Source organism: Vicugna pacos, chromosome 13, assembly GCF_048564905.1.
Source record: "Vicugna pacos chromosome 13, VicPac4, whole genome shotgun sequence".
Classification (NCBI taxonomy): domain Eukaryota; kingdom Metazoa; phylum Chordata; class Mammalia; order Artiodactyla; family Camelidae; genus Vicugna; species Vicugna pacos.
In genome coordinates this window covers 19240063-19254628 of record NC_132999.1, presented here as the reverse complement: position 1 = coordinate 19254628, position 14566 = coordinate 19240063, and the positions used below count along the sequence as shown (strand labels likewise).

Genomic DNA, 14566 nt, shown 5'->3' with positions numbered 1-14566 from the left:
CTCATTTTCCACCAAACACACACCATGAGTCCCATATTGCCCAGGAGCCTTTTTGCCTGTTTCTTACAAGATACTTATCTTTTACTATCTTGGTGTCACTTCAGGCTGGGTAAACCAGGGGCCTAGTATTTATTAGTTAAATTTCTCTCACCAAAAAAAAAAAAAAAAAAAGGAAAAAAGTGGGCCTATTGATATGAATATGTAAGACTTATACAACATAATCATTTATTATAATATATGCGAGATTGAGGCAGGGAGATTACTGTAAGAAAAATGGATAGCAACCTAAAACAAGCAAATAACTTGGCCTTGAGCTTCCTGGCAAAGAAACATTATGATTGACAGCGCACTCTTTTCTCTGTAAAAAAAAAAACATGTCAACTCATGAAGAGGAACATCAAAAATTTGCCTGAACTTATTTATATAAGCCACCGAGAGGCTGAGAGGACCAAGAATACCACCAAAGTCTTCTAAAATACTTGGTGACCATCTTTCACAAAACAGTACCATTCTATGTAAGAATCAAAGATTTAATTTGACCAAACTCCTTTTAGTAAAATGTTTCCACTTTGAACCTCTACAAATTGTACCCACCTACACAGGATTTAGCATTTATTTAATAAATAGCCATGTGCTCAAGGACCTAGGGACTGCATAGGAGAGGGAAGTCTGCAAAGGAACTGAAGCACAAGGCAGAGCAATGCCCAAGTACTACGTATGTACATGCCTCTTGTTAGGGGCAGCGGGGATCAGGGACATTTGGAGGGGCCTTGAAAGTTACAGAATTGTGACGAATGGAGAGCAGGAGGCAAGGGCAAAGTGCATGGAGAAGGAGGGGGAGAGAAGAGGAGGAAGAGGCAGGAGAAATGCTTGAGGTTTGAATGCAAAACAATGAATAATCTATTTTGGCACCGGAGAGAAGGAGAGAAATGGGAGAATAGGCTGAAAAGTTGAGCTCTCATCACAAGGAGCCCTGAACACTGCACTAAGGCAGAATTTAGACTTGTCTGCAGGCACTGGGGGCTCCCAAAGGCTTGTGCTCAGGGAAATTCTATGACCTGAGCCAAGCTGCAGGGAGATTATCCAGTGTCTGTAAGGAGGGCAGACTGAAGGGAAAAGGCTACAGGCAGGGAGACTAGGTTAGAGATTACGTGATCACCCACGTAAAGGAAAGCTCGGTCAGCAGGGCAGGGGCCATACACTGGGGGACCCTGAATGATTACATGTAAGTCTTATATAATTATATAAGTAGGCCCACTGTTTTTCCTTTCTTTTTTTTTTTCTGGTGAGAGAGAGAAATTTAAACAATAAATACTAGGCCCCTGATTTACCCAACCTGAAGTGACATGAGTGCCACATGCATTGGTTTACATGTTGTCTATGTCTGTTTTAGTTCTGCAGCAGCACAACTGTGGAGTTGTCACAGAGCAGCACAAGCCTCGAAGCTGAAAATATTCACTGTCTTCCCCTCTACAGCAAAAGCTTCTCACCACTGTCTTTGAGGGTGGTGAACAGAGATGGTACTAAAAGAAACACAGAAATCACCCACTGGTAAGGCTGGGTCAGAAAAGAGATGATATCCAAAAAGTGGGAGGTGTCAACAAGACACCCAGGCCAGGGAGCCCAGCATGAAACAGAAGAACATCCCAGCGTGGGGCCCAGGCACCTACTGTCCCCTGCCTGGTACTCTTCTTCAGGGTCACAGCATGGCCTGGCTCCTACTTGTTATTCATCATTCAGATCTGAGCCCAAATGTCATTCCTCAGAGGTAACCCCTCTCCCACCCACCTAGGCACTCTCTACCCATTACCTCACTAATTTTCTTTATTGCACTTGTCCCCACTTCAAATTATCTTATTTATTGACATGTTTACCGTCTTAGGATGTGGGCTCCTTACGAACAGGGGCCTTGCCTCGTTTCCCACTGCGTCAACAGTGCCTCAATGCCTAAACCAGCTCAGCCAGCACTGGGAGAGGGAGGTGGGTGGAGAAGAAGGGCTACGAGTAAAAGGGACAACTGGAGCGCAGGTAAAAGCAGGTTGTCTACAGGTTTAGGAACAAGTAAGATCTGCCATTTGCAGAACCTTCAGGAACGTCTTCGTTGGGGGAAAGGGTGAGATAAGAGGAAGACAAGACACCAAACAGCAAAGACATGGAGAGGAAGAAGCACTGTATCTCAGAAGTCAGACAGTAGAAGGGTGTGCGGCATCTTTCAGGAAGGGGGTGTTCAGCAGCATTAAATCTTTCAGATAACAAGAACAGAAAAAAGGCGTAAGTCTGACAGTAAAAAGGTCACTGGTGACCTCAAGGGAGTCTCAAAGGAGGTGGCAGTCAGCTTGCGAAGGGTTAATGAATGAATGAGTAGGGGGAAGCTAGGCTTTCCAGGAAGTTGGCAGCAGAGGGGGCAGAGGTGCCCCCAGGGGCAGCAGTGAAGGGGGAGAGATCCTCCTGTTTTTCATACAATGACTCAAGTCCTATCCTGTCACTGTCCCGTCTTAAAGCCTCCAGGTCTCCCCTCTCCCCTCCCCTGTGTTCTGATAAGGCCCTGCTAGACCAGGGGCCTGCCCACCCACCCAGCCTGCCCCTCTGTCCTCAGCTCCAGCTGCAGCGTTGGCTCCACCTCAGATCCTGTGCGCATGCTTGTTTCCTCTGGCTGGAGAACCTTTTCATTCTGTTGGCCTGGTTAACCCTTTCACCCTTCAGATTTTCAATGTTTAAAAAAAAAAGTACCACAAAGACCACCCCTTCCTCTTACTGCCCTCCACCTCTGCTTTACAGCAAACTAAGACACCTCCCCAGGTACTCAACATAATTACAACAAATAGTTGTGTAACTGTTGAACTACTGTGTTTTCCACTAGCAAGGAAGCTTCTTAGGTTAGGAATGTGGCCTATCTTGTTCACACATAATGCATGACCTACGGATAATTGTTAAATAGTGAAATAAACATAAAAACCTGACAGCATTTTTATCTCAGCTAGTTTGTGCATCACAAGTACCCTACTTCCCAAATCCACATGAGTGGACTTACAATTTATGTTCAGGCCAGTCCAGCTTCCTCTGACCTCCCCTCCTACTTCTAACCAACCTGAGTGAAGGTCATTCTAAACAAGTAAAAAGATGGGATGTTTTGGAGATACCACCATACATCAAATGATTTTCCCAATTAGATAACTGATACACAGTGATTAGCAGAACTACCTAATTTTATAGAATGGCTTTAACTGAAAAAAAATCGTTCAGAATATTAAATTTAGTCATTATGCATCTTCCTTTCTTAAGTCTGTACTTTGTGAATTAGCCCTAAAATAGGTTTGTGGTGTGCTTGGCAAAACAAGTAGCACACCTCTCTGTGACACGAATCACATCTATCTGCCTCCCTGTGTGGGGTCCCCCAAACTAGTTTAATAACAAGATTTTCACTGGGGAAATACACATTTGGCAGATTGTTTTCTCCCTGATTTTTTCCTTCTGTCTTTTCGCTAACTGTAACATGAAATATTTTAATTTCTACTAATTGAAAGAAATTGCTATAAATTACAGCCTTGCTACAGTCTCAGCAAATTAACTGTGCAAGTAAGCCTGCAGATATAATTGTGCCTAACTGAATGAACTGCTGTCAGTTCTAATACCGTTAAGCCCTTTAAAACACCATTTAAAAAGAGTTATATTAATTACAAATTGTTCTTATCTATTTCAGCTTTATACATTAGAACTTGTCTGAGTTTCTCAAGGTACCTGAAATTAATAGACATAAATCTATTTTTTTTAATATCTACAGGTCAGCCTGTTTACCATTTGAGCTGGAATTCCCTACCTACTGCTCTCTCCCAATAAAAATTAGGGAGTGTTGCTGTCATTTTCCTTCTCAAATTGGAAGACAAAGAAAAGAGACAGCTAACTTCTTTGCTATCAAAGCACACAGGATGGGAGTATCATCAAGAGCTCTTTTCCAACCACATGACAACTGCTGTTGAGAAGATGAACAAATCCAACATTAACATCACAGAAAAAGAACTACAGATATATTTTATAAACGATGAGGAGGAAGGGCCAGTTTTTTGTATAATTTTATATTTTGGGTAAATCTTGCTTTAGGAAAAATGCAACTCATACATGGAAAAAAGAAACTGATAAAACTGCATTCAGGTGAAACAATGCATATTTAAGAGTTCTCTAAAATTTTTATAATTTCTTAAAGAGCAAAATTTCTTGGCATACTCCCTGATTTATAAGATTTTAAATTTCCACACAACTCTAAAGACACCATTTTACAGGTATGTCTGGGCCTCTCTGCCAAGAGCTCACCACTTGCTAAGTAAACTGAATCAGTGAGAGCAACACAGTATCTTTATGTTGACTCTCCCACAAATTCTCATACATTCCTACCAAATTATATACCTTGGATGGCATTTAAAGTTAAATTAAAAGCACCTCTGTTTCTCATTTTTCCTTAAAAATAGAGTAAAACTTAATTTATCACCTTGGTGATGTCTACATACTAATCTTCTAGATGTGAGAAACAGCCTTCTTTAGGTGCCTAAGCTTTTTTGATTTATCCATTTTTTAAAGTTTTTTTGGGGGGGGAGTTTAGGGGGAGGTAATTAGGTCCATCTAGTTATTTATTTATTATTACTTTTGGTGGAGATACCGGGGACTGAACCTAGGACCTTGTGCATGCTAGGCATGTACTCTACCACTGAGCTCTAACCCTTCCCCCTGGCTTCCCCCTGGTTTATCAATTTCCAACTGAAGCCTTTCTAATGAAGAATGTATCAGCTACTCTTTGTTTTGCATTTAACGGGTCACACCTCCCTACCATCTTAAAGCATTCTGAATATAATTTGAGCTAGTTGTTTTTAACACAAAACACACTCACCAATACAAAAAAAAGAGAGCTAGCCGAGCTAACAAATGTTTAGCTCATACTATGTGCCTGGCACCACTCTAAAACCTTCAGCTGCAGTTTCTCAATCCAATGTTAGAGGCAGGTACCAGCTTATCTTCGTTTTATGGATAAGGAAACGGGGCTATCTTGCCGCTCATTCTCACAGCTAGGATCAAACCAAACAGCCGGGCTCCAAAACCCAAAAACACAGATAATGAAAAACAAGGCTAAATGAGTGTGTGTACTATCTAGAGGTGTGATTAAGTGATCTGATTTAGTCTCCCCAGCTGGTGGGTTCCAGCCACTATCGCCTTCTCCGCAGATAGCCACAGCTCCCTTTTCTAGGTTTCACAGAAGCAGCCTCCTCTTGCCAATCACTCAAGTCACTTTCCCTGAAGAGTTAAAGCACCCTTCATGGAGCAAAGATTCCCCACTGGGTTTCACGCTGAAGAAAACCTCTTCTTTGAGCCGGTCCTGTAACCGTCCTGACAGCAGCTTCCTACTCCACCCCCACCTCCACCCACTACTTGCTTATCTCCCAAACCCTAAAGCTGCCCTTCTCTGCGAAAGACCGGCACTATCTGGCCTCATTTCCATTACGCTCCAAAATTTTATCTCTTCTCTTAATGGCTTGGTCATTACCAATACCAATTAATGAACGGGGTTGTGAGAGTGACATCCTCAACTTGCTAGGGTATTTACGATGGCATTTGCCCCTCCACTAAAAGGCCCCAGCCGGACTGTTCCCTTTTTTGAGTTATGGCTCTGCTTTTCATAAACCTCTCTTCATTCACGTCCAAGATAAAAATTAACATTGCTTGCTCCTTTATGTATTTATCCTCTTAACAACTCCTGTCTCTTTCGTTAGTTGTATTTAAGCTCCTATTGACTTGAACACAAATTGTTAGGTAGACTGTCAACAAACCCTTTATAAATTAAAAGCCAAGCAAAGTTAAGTTTTATTCCACTATAAGGAAAGCACATATGGACTTCATGACAACTAGTTTGGCTCTAAGCATTTCCCATTTCCTAGCAGTCTTCTGAACAACTGATAAGCAGTAGATAAGGAATTTTTTCTGTGATGCGGAAGATGAAAAGAGGAGCACAATGGTCAAATAAAGCTGACCCTTTATAGAACCGTCAGTGCTTCACAGCTGTTACAGTTTCTCATGATGTTATTCTTGAGCTGAAAAACTATGGATCCCCATCTTCTCAATTTGCTCATTCAACACGGGCCACAGTCCCTGACCTCACACTGTTCACAGACTTACGTAGTCTTTACAATCTGGCCCCTTCCTGCATGTCCAGCCTCACCTCCTTCTGCTGCCCCTCAGTACACTGCTCTAGTCACAGCAGCCACCTCCCAGTCTGTCACCCATATCGTGTGCATACCTACCTTTGTATCTTTGTTCATGCTCCACCTCTGCCTAAATTTTCATCCCACCCCTAAGCAAAAGAACTCCTACTCACTCATCAAGGCCCAACTCAAGTGAAACCTCTTCAAAAAAGACTTGGACAGGGCTCCAAGCAGGATTTAGCTCTCTTCAGAGATCAGGGTGCTCTTAATTCTGACCTCTACTATAACCTCATCCACAATGTGTTATAGCTACATATAACAGTCTTATTTCCATATAAACTGTCTAATTTGTCTGCCAGGAACTTAGTAAGTACCAAAGAGATGTTGGTATATACAAAGAATGAGTTAATGAATCTGTAATATAAAAAAAATAGAAGATGGAGGAAGCTACTTCTCAGCCCCTAGACTTTAAAGGAGTGCCATAAAGGTTTCTAGGAAACATTCTACAATCACAAAGTATGACTTACTTATTTGTATGTGTATAATCTGCAGCTGAGAAACCCTGAACAGGCTCAAGGGGTCTTCCACTAGACTGTATACTCTCTAAAAGCAAGATTTTTGCCTGTTTTATGCTGTTTATTCACTCTCTGAGACTTACAGCAAGAGCTTGACAAATATTCACTGAAAGAATAAATGAATGAACAAAGTGCTATGTGAATATTACTGGTAAGTAAATTCAGTTACCACAGATTAATATCCCAACAAAGACCAGCTCTGTCTTCTGGCTAGAGCAGACTTAAAGAAATTTTCATCCTGCTTCTAAACCAAGTCTTGCCTCAGGACTCAGCAATTTACTCACAGAACACCTAGGAAAAAAATGTGTGCCCACTGTCAGCTGTTAGGAATCACAGATCATAAAACCTCAGAAGTAAATATACCACGGAAATGAACTTCATGTTTTATGCCTTCTTGTTGCCTCAAACTGCCAAAAAAAGCTGGTGCACTTCAGAGAAAAGAATGCTCATAGTAAGTAGCTTCCTGCCCCTGAAACCCGGTCATTTCAACATGGCAGCTGTTTAACACTCTGTGTTACCATAGGTTTCGAGGTTTTCAAGACAGGAAGCAATAGAGGCACACCTAGCTCAGTTCAGGGGAGAGCAAGAAGCAGAGAGGAAACAACATGCCAAACGAGAACATGGCTGAGAGGTTAGCCTGCAAAGTATAAAGACAATGAACCAATTCCGCTAATGTCTCCTATAACGTAACTGCCTGCACATCATTATTTTAAAAAGAGAAAATGAAGGACATAGAAACAAACAGCACCTTCCTTGGTCACTAGCTGCTGCTTTTTCCATCATTAACTCTTCTTCCAATAATTATGACTTACAGAAAAGAAATCGGTAAGAACATGATTGTCCTTAAATGTGAAAGGGAGTAGAGCATGGATGACTTTTGTCCTCTACTTTCCACTATGTTCTAATTTTTCTACAGTGAGTTTTCCCTCGAGTTATAATGAGAAAATAATCTTTGTTTAAACAAAGTACACAGCTAGAAAATTAATGTTCTAACATTAATAAAACTACATTAAGTAAATCCTCTACCCCCCTAAATGAACAAAGAATTCAGTTAACACCAAACCAACCAAAAAGGTCTCCAGAAACTGCAAATATCTCTTTGGGTGCAAAATCACACCCAGCTGAGTAACACTGTTCTAAAAGAATCTGCAAGGTTCTTTCTGACATCTTTATTTTGTGAGAAGGCTCCACAGACCACTGGGGCCACGATAAATCACAGGCCATCAGATGCTGCTTGCTCAGCAAGATTGTTAATTAATCAATTCCTATCCACTTAAAACAAATTTTTTTAATGTAGAAATTAACAAGAACAATCTCCTTATATAAATGCTCACAGCTCCTGATAAATCTTCTAAAAGCATATCATCTCATTAGAACATAGTAAGTATATACATAATAAAGATACATAAAATGTGTGTGTTTGGGGGGGAAAAACACTTAACAGAGTAGTTAGAAGACAAATATTGGTCTTTGCTAATAAACCCTATTAATGTAGTTATACCTTAGTGTTCTCACTATAAAAATGGGTATAAACCTACACATTCTCTGTACTTGCTTCAGCTGGGTTTCTATCAAATGTGTGTTACTTTAAGCTATTGAGAAGAAATTGAGTGATAACTTTGAAACATTGTTAGAATTTGTGGTCTGCAGCTGAAACCACTAGTGTTTGTGAACACAGATTCTAAACTGGCAGACCTCACAATCCCATTTAGAAGCGCTCAGTTTAAATTTCTTCATGCCATTTAATCTGAGTCTCTTTTCCTACAAAAGCAACTCCGCCCTCAAAATTCCTTACTTTCACCAGCTATTTAAGCAAATGCCTGAATTGAAAACATGCTGCAACCCAATTCTACTCAACACCTTAAATCTGTAAAGAGTAGATACCAACTGATCAGAGATAATTACAAGTAGATGTGTAGTATTAGCCAAATTGATTATTAAGACTGCCTAAATTACAGCAAATTGAAATGCAGTTATATTTTGGGAAGTGTTTGAGTTATTTCATCTATGTATGTACAATTTACCCTCTATCATCATTTCCCAATAACAGTAAGCAATTGGTATACTGTGGAATGGGGAAACCACTTAAACTGACTTTATTCATATGGAGGATCACACTGCAATCCTAGTATTAAAAAAATTACATTTATGTAACTATTTAGAGAAAGTAAGATACAGTCCAAGTGCTTAGTTAATATGATATGCAGAATTAAAAAGTTGTGATTATTCCTACTCACAATGTCCACAATCAAGCAGATGATGTACTTACATCTTTAAATGTGATCTAGATCTATACATAGCAGGCATTTTCTCCACATTACAATGCATATTGTACCCAAAGTGTCTGGTACCCCTGGCAGTCTCCATTAACGTTCACCACAAAGTACAAAAGAACACACTGATCCTTCAATAAAAACGACTCCCTGGTCTTGAAAAACATCAGTCACTCAAAGCAAAAGCCAGAAACAACACAAAATGGAGTTTTGGAAAGGAAAAAAGATTTAATCAATATAAAATGCTCATCTTAATTTTTTTCCACTGTGTATATGCCCGGAGCTCAAATCTTTTTCTAAAAAATAGTCAACAAGCCAACACTCCATGATCGTATCTAACCGCTTCTGCATTATACTCATCACTTAACTATGCCAGGTTTTTAATGCTTTCCTCCCCCTCAAAAAGTAATAACCATTTTATACCGCTATAAACTCCCGCCACTGAGGGGGAAAAAAAACCTGGACTCTTGGAAAAAAGTTAACACCGTGTATCCAACCAGGGGCAGAAGACAGCTCAGAGCCACGTATTAAGAGTAGTGGCACGGAAGATGGGGTCCTCTTCCATGGACACAAAAGAATTCACAGAAACTATACAATCAAAAAAAAAGTGAACACCTGGCAATAATCATTCCCTTTATCTAGACTCCTAGAAAAGTTCCTTGGTAAACACACATCCAAGAAACCCACCTCCCTGGTAACTTGGGGAGTGACCTGAGAGAGGTTTTTACTAGTTTTGCTGAAGTGACGTCTCCTTTTGATACTTGGCGACCACGCGCGGATGGGGTCCGAACATTGTGTGAGTCCAACAGGACTCACAATTCCGAGTGGCTTTCACTGTTCCTTTTCCCTGGCCCTCTCGCCGGGGGGGCGTCTTTCGCACTTTTGGCTGGCTGCCTAGGGCCAGGGTCCCAACAGAACCTAAAAGGGGAGGAGGGCGTTTCCTGAGTCCCCAGACGCCCCTCTGCCCCACACAAGGCCCCAAATCCCACAAACTTTCCCTAGCTGATATGGCAATGAAGCAAAATGTCTTAAGATCCTCAGTCTCCGTCCAGAGACCAGAAAAAACCTCCTCCTGCCCCCGGCAATTCTGCCAGAGAGCTGGCGGTCAAGTTCTCGGTGCAGCAGCGAGGGACGTCAAACCTCAAGCCCGCGCCTGTATCTCAGGGTGGTATAAACAGGATGTCAGCGCGTTCCAGGCTTGTTTATGAAAACTTGGTGTGCGCTCTGGGGGAGGGGGCGGCGAGCCTTAACCTTTCCCCTTCGGGCCTGGGGCCCCCAGCTTCCCCGACCTCCCCGCAGCCGGCCGGCTCCGCTCCGCTGGAAATCCCCCGCCTTCCCCCGCTCGCCCGTACCCCGCCCCCGGCCAGGCCCCCGGGTCCAGCGCCACCACCGCCTAAAGGCCGGGGGTGCGCGGCGCGCGAGGCCCGAGAGCGGCGGCCGCGTTCCCCGCCAGCGCCGGGCTCCGCGCCCCTCGCCTTGTCGCCCGCGGCCGCCGCAGGCTTCTCCACCTCCACTCGGTGACACTCACCACTTCCGTGTGCGCCCGGGCGGGGGTCTCCAGGTCTCTGCGCCGCTCGGGGTCCGGCAGCCCGCTCCCTAAGCAGCCAGCCCCGCCGTGCCCCGGCGTGCACGCACCCGGGGCTGAGTAGGGGCTGCGGGATGGGCTATCAGGGCTGAGGCGCCGGCCGGGGCAGTCCGCCGCTGCGGGTTACTCGGCGGCCGCCGCGGCCTGCGCTAGGCTACGCACCCGCCTCCCGCCCCGCCCCGCGGCCGGCCCCACCTACCACCGGGCGACCGGCCCCGCCTCCCCGTGGCGTCACGCCCGGCAGCCCCGGAAAGGGGGGCGGGGACCGCGATGGAGGCGGTGGCTCCGCGCAGCACCCAGCGCCTCCAGCCTTCCCACCCCGCCCCCACCCGGCCTCGCTCATGCCCCCGCCCCTCGCTCGCTCCTTTTCAACCACGTCTTCTAGAAACACCAAGCTACGGACGAGAGACCTGCGGGCGCAGAAAGTGAAATGGTCGAGGCCACTCGAGTTTGGAGTGCCCTCCACCACATCTTCGTGCACTGCGATGTATTTCTCACAGTCCTCTGCCTCTTGTTCCCACCCAACCCGAGGTGAGCTTGTGGAGTACTTTTAACAGGAACTAAATAAGAAAGTAAATCTGCCAACGTTGACAAGTTACTCCAGATCCAACCTACTCTATTTAAAGAGGTCCTGGAAATTTAAAAACTTATATGAGTAGTAGTAAAAATAGTTGTTGATATCTAATGTGTGTCCAGTGATTTTCATTTTTTACTAATAGTCCCTCAAAGTAGGCTTTATCTTCATTTTATCTGTGAGGAAACAAATCGAGGTTTTATTATCTTAGGGTCACACGACAGTCAGGATTCATTCCCCAGACGGCAGCCTACTGCCAATCATGATGATTTTACTTCCTAAATATGTCTCCAGTCCATTTGTTTCTCTAAATGTTCCAACATGATTCTAGCTGCCACCATCTCTCATTTGAAGTACCACAAACATCTCTTAAAATTGTCACTCTGTATTTAATCCAGTCTCCAATTAATGCCACAGTGAGCCTTTAAAAATTAAAATCCGTTCCATTCACTCCCATGCTTAATATTCGAGCGCCTAGTCTGGGAAAATCTTTGCATGAGAATGGGCCTAGGCCATGCATAGTCAGACTTCTGCAACTCAGTTCACTGAGCATTGAGGCTGCCCCAGCTGCCCTGACTCCACTAACCCCGCTGGAGGATTCCTGAAGACTTGGCGTGGGTCGGGGTTACTACAGTTTACTTCATACTGAGCAAGTGCTGGGTGCGGTACTCAGTGCCTGTCAAAAGAGCATTTGAATCTGGAGTTCTGGCTTTTAGGTCTGGCTCCCACCATTAACCAGCTGTGTTACCCTAAACAATTTGCAATTTACTCATAAGAGTTGAGGAGCAGACTAATCTCCAGGGTGCCTTCTAGAAAGAGAGAGAGTTCACAGAGAAGACAAGAGAATCAAGTGGGGAAAGTCAGGCCAGCTGCCTACCTTGTGGCTGTCTGAGTGCATGTTTTGCCTCACCTGCTGCTCATGGCTGTTTGCATCATTTTCCCCACCTGTTAAATTGGGAGACTACCTTCCTCATAGAGATTATGCTGAAGGTGAACTAAGATAATAACAGCCCTGACACATGTGGAGGGCTTAAGAAGTCATTATGACTTTTTTTACATCAAGCTGTGCCTTAAAGAACAGGTGGGAGTGACGAGTGGTGACAGAAACATGGAAGAATTGTATTTCAGGTAAGGCAAAGGGTACACACACAAAAAGAAAAGCTGCAATAAACCCACTGTGCTCAAGAGCAAATCTGGTTGCTCTGCAGCGTTCATGAAAGGAGGAAGGACCTTGGCTGAGTTCAGATCCATTCCTCCATCCCAGGCATTGCAGCGCATGCTAAGAATTCCAAGAAAAAAAGACTCAGTTCCTGGTGTTACCGAACTAAGTTTGTTTGTCAGAAGCTCAGCAAGCCAAATGTTGAGAGGCATCAAAGTTTGCAGCAGAGAAGTAGTTTATTCGCAAGGCAGCCAAGCGAGGAGATTGAACAAATTCAAATCCACTTCGCCAGAGGGGAGGAGCGGGGGGTATTTATGAGTTAATAAAGTAGAGTGGTCTTGAGCATTGGGAAAGGTGATTGGAGCTAGGAAAAGGGTGAGGTAATCACGTTCTGCAGAGGTGTATCTGAGGTAAGTGCTTCTTCATGGGATCCACGTTCAAAAACAGGCATTTAGCATGTCCTGAGGATGGGTTTTTGGCCCTCCGACGTCAAAAGGTCATTTGTTAGGGCCACTTGCACAGACTGGGTTTTAGGGTCAGCGGTCCCAACTGGCTGGAGCTCAAACTAGACACAACTGATTCCAAGTTCCTGGAAAACAACTTGGGCAAACATCTTATGGTTTAGGTTATGGGAAGCTTGGAGAGTATGCGATTTGCTACAACATAATTAAGGCACACTTGCTCAGTGAAGATAGGCTCCAAGCAGTGGGGTTTTTAGCAAGCTGTAAGAAAAGCTAGAGAACTTCTGTTAGTCACCAGGTTCTGTTAACACTTGGGGCACAATTTCACTGACCTCTGGATGCTCACAGTGGAGTGGAGGAGATCGACAAGCAACTATTCAGTATGATTCATGCTCTTCTAAAAGTGATCAAAAGAAGAACTACACAACCCAGTCTGAAGAAACCAAAAAGAAAAGCCGCAGCTTCAAGCAGCAGACAGGTCACAGGAGCCAGGGAGAAAGTGGCACATTCAGCAGTACTAAGTATATGCTGTGTGGCTGGGTAATAAGAAAAGATGAGCCTTATGCAAAAACGTTTGCCTAAAAGAAGTAAGTATGTTTTTGAGATATGAAAGCAGGTTTTTATTTTAGAAGAATCACTCTAGGGCAGAGTTTCTCATCCTCAGCATTACCAACATTTGGGGCCAGAAAATTATTTGTTATGGGGAGCGGAGGTGCTGTCCTGTGCCCTATAGGATGTTTAGCAACATCTCTGTCCTCTAACCACTGGATGCCAATATCAACCCGCCCACCTTGCTCGCTCCTTCTTCTACTGCCCCCACCCCAACTCCCCAGCTCCCACCTGGTCCAGTTGTGACAACCAAACATGTCTTCAGACATTGCCAAATGTCCTTTGGGGGACAAAAATCATCCCCTTCGAGAGCCACTAATCTAGGGATAATGTGGAAGATGGATTGGAGGGCAAGGAGATTAATCATACAACATTACAGAGTTGCAAGCTGCAAGTGAGAAGAACAACATCTAAGGCAGTGGACCAGGGAGGGATGCTGGGAAGTTGCCAAAAGCCTGAGGAGACAGAATAGACAGTAGGTGATGACTGATTAGATAAGGGTGCTGAGGAAGAGGGAGGAATCTCACGATTCCCAAATTTTCTAAATTTGTCCAATGAGTTGACCAAGTATGCCTCCTAGAACTAAACTGGATGAGGAACTCAATTTTGTGTTTGAAAATAGAAATGCTTTCAAAAATTACTCTACAGGGAATATACAGAGGAGAGAGAGAGAGCAGTGTAAAAAAGAGGAATAAATCTATTTCCTTCTATCATGTAATATGTGGCAAGAAACCTACAATCTGCTACAAATATTCATCTAAATTGAACTAAACAAATGTAATGAGGTAGAAGCCTCTTGTTAGGAAATTGTCTTTAAAAAAAAGAAACCTCCAACCAGCAATCATATATACATAGGTTATGCATGTAAATCTTCATCAAAAGAGCATGTGCTCCACAGGGAGTTATATTCAATATCTTGTAATAACTTTGAAAAAGAATACGAAAGCAAATACACACACACACACACACACACACACACACACACACACACACACACACACACACACATATATGCATGACTGGGACATTATGCTGTACACCAGAAATTGACACATTGTAACCGACTATACTTCAATTAAAAAAAGAAAAAGAGCATGTGCTCACCAAGTCTATTTCTCTGCAAAGCTTTTACCTAGATTACTAGG

The 14566-nt window shown here is 43.6% G+C and overlaps 1 protein-coding gene across 11 annotated transcripts in view; it reads right to left on the bottom strand.

Annotated features, from left to right (window-relative positions):
* JAK1 (Janus kinase 1) overlaps window positions 1-14566 on the bottom strand; it is a 210039-nt gene that overhangs the window by 114975 nt on the left and 80498 nt on the right. The window contains exon 1 of one of the 11 annotated variants that reach the window (XM_072974286.1): window positions 10562-10806. The exons of 9 other annotated variants lie outside the window; for them this stretch is intronic. The gene's annotated coding sequence lies outside the window, so the exon portion shown is untranslated. Of the gene's footprint in view, window positions 1-9720; window positions 9739-10561; window positions 10807-14566 lie in introns of those variants that run through there. One more of the 11 variants, XM_072974297.1, reaches the window with a different exon arrangement.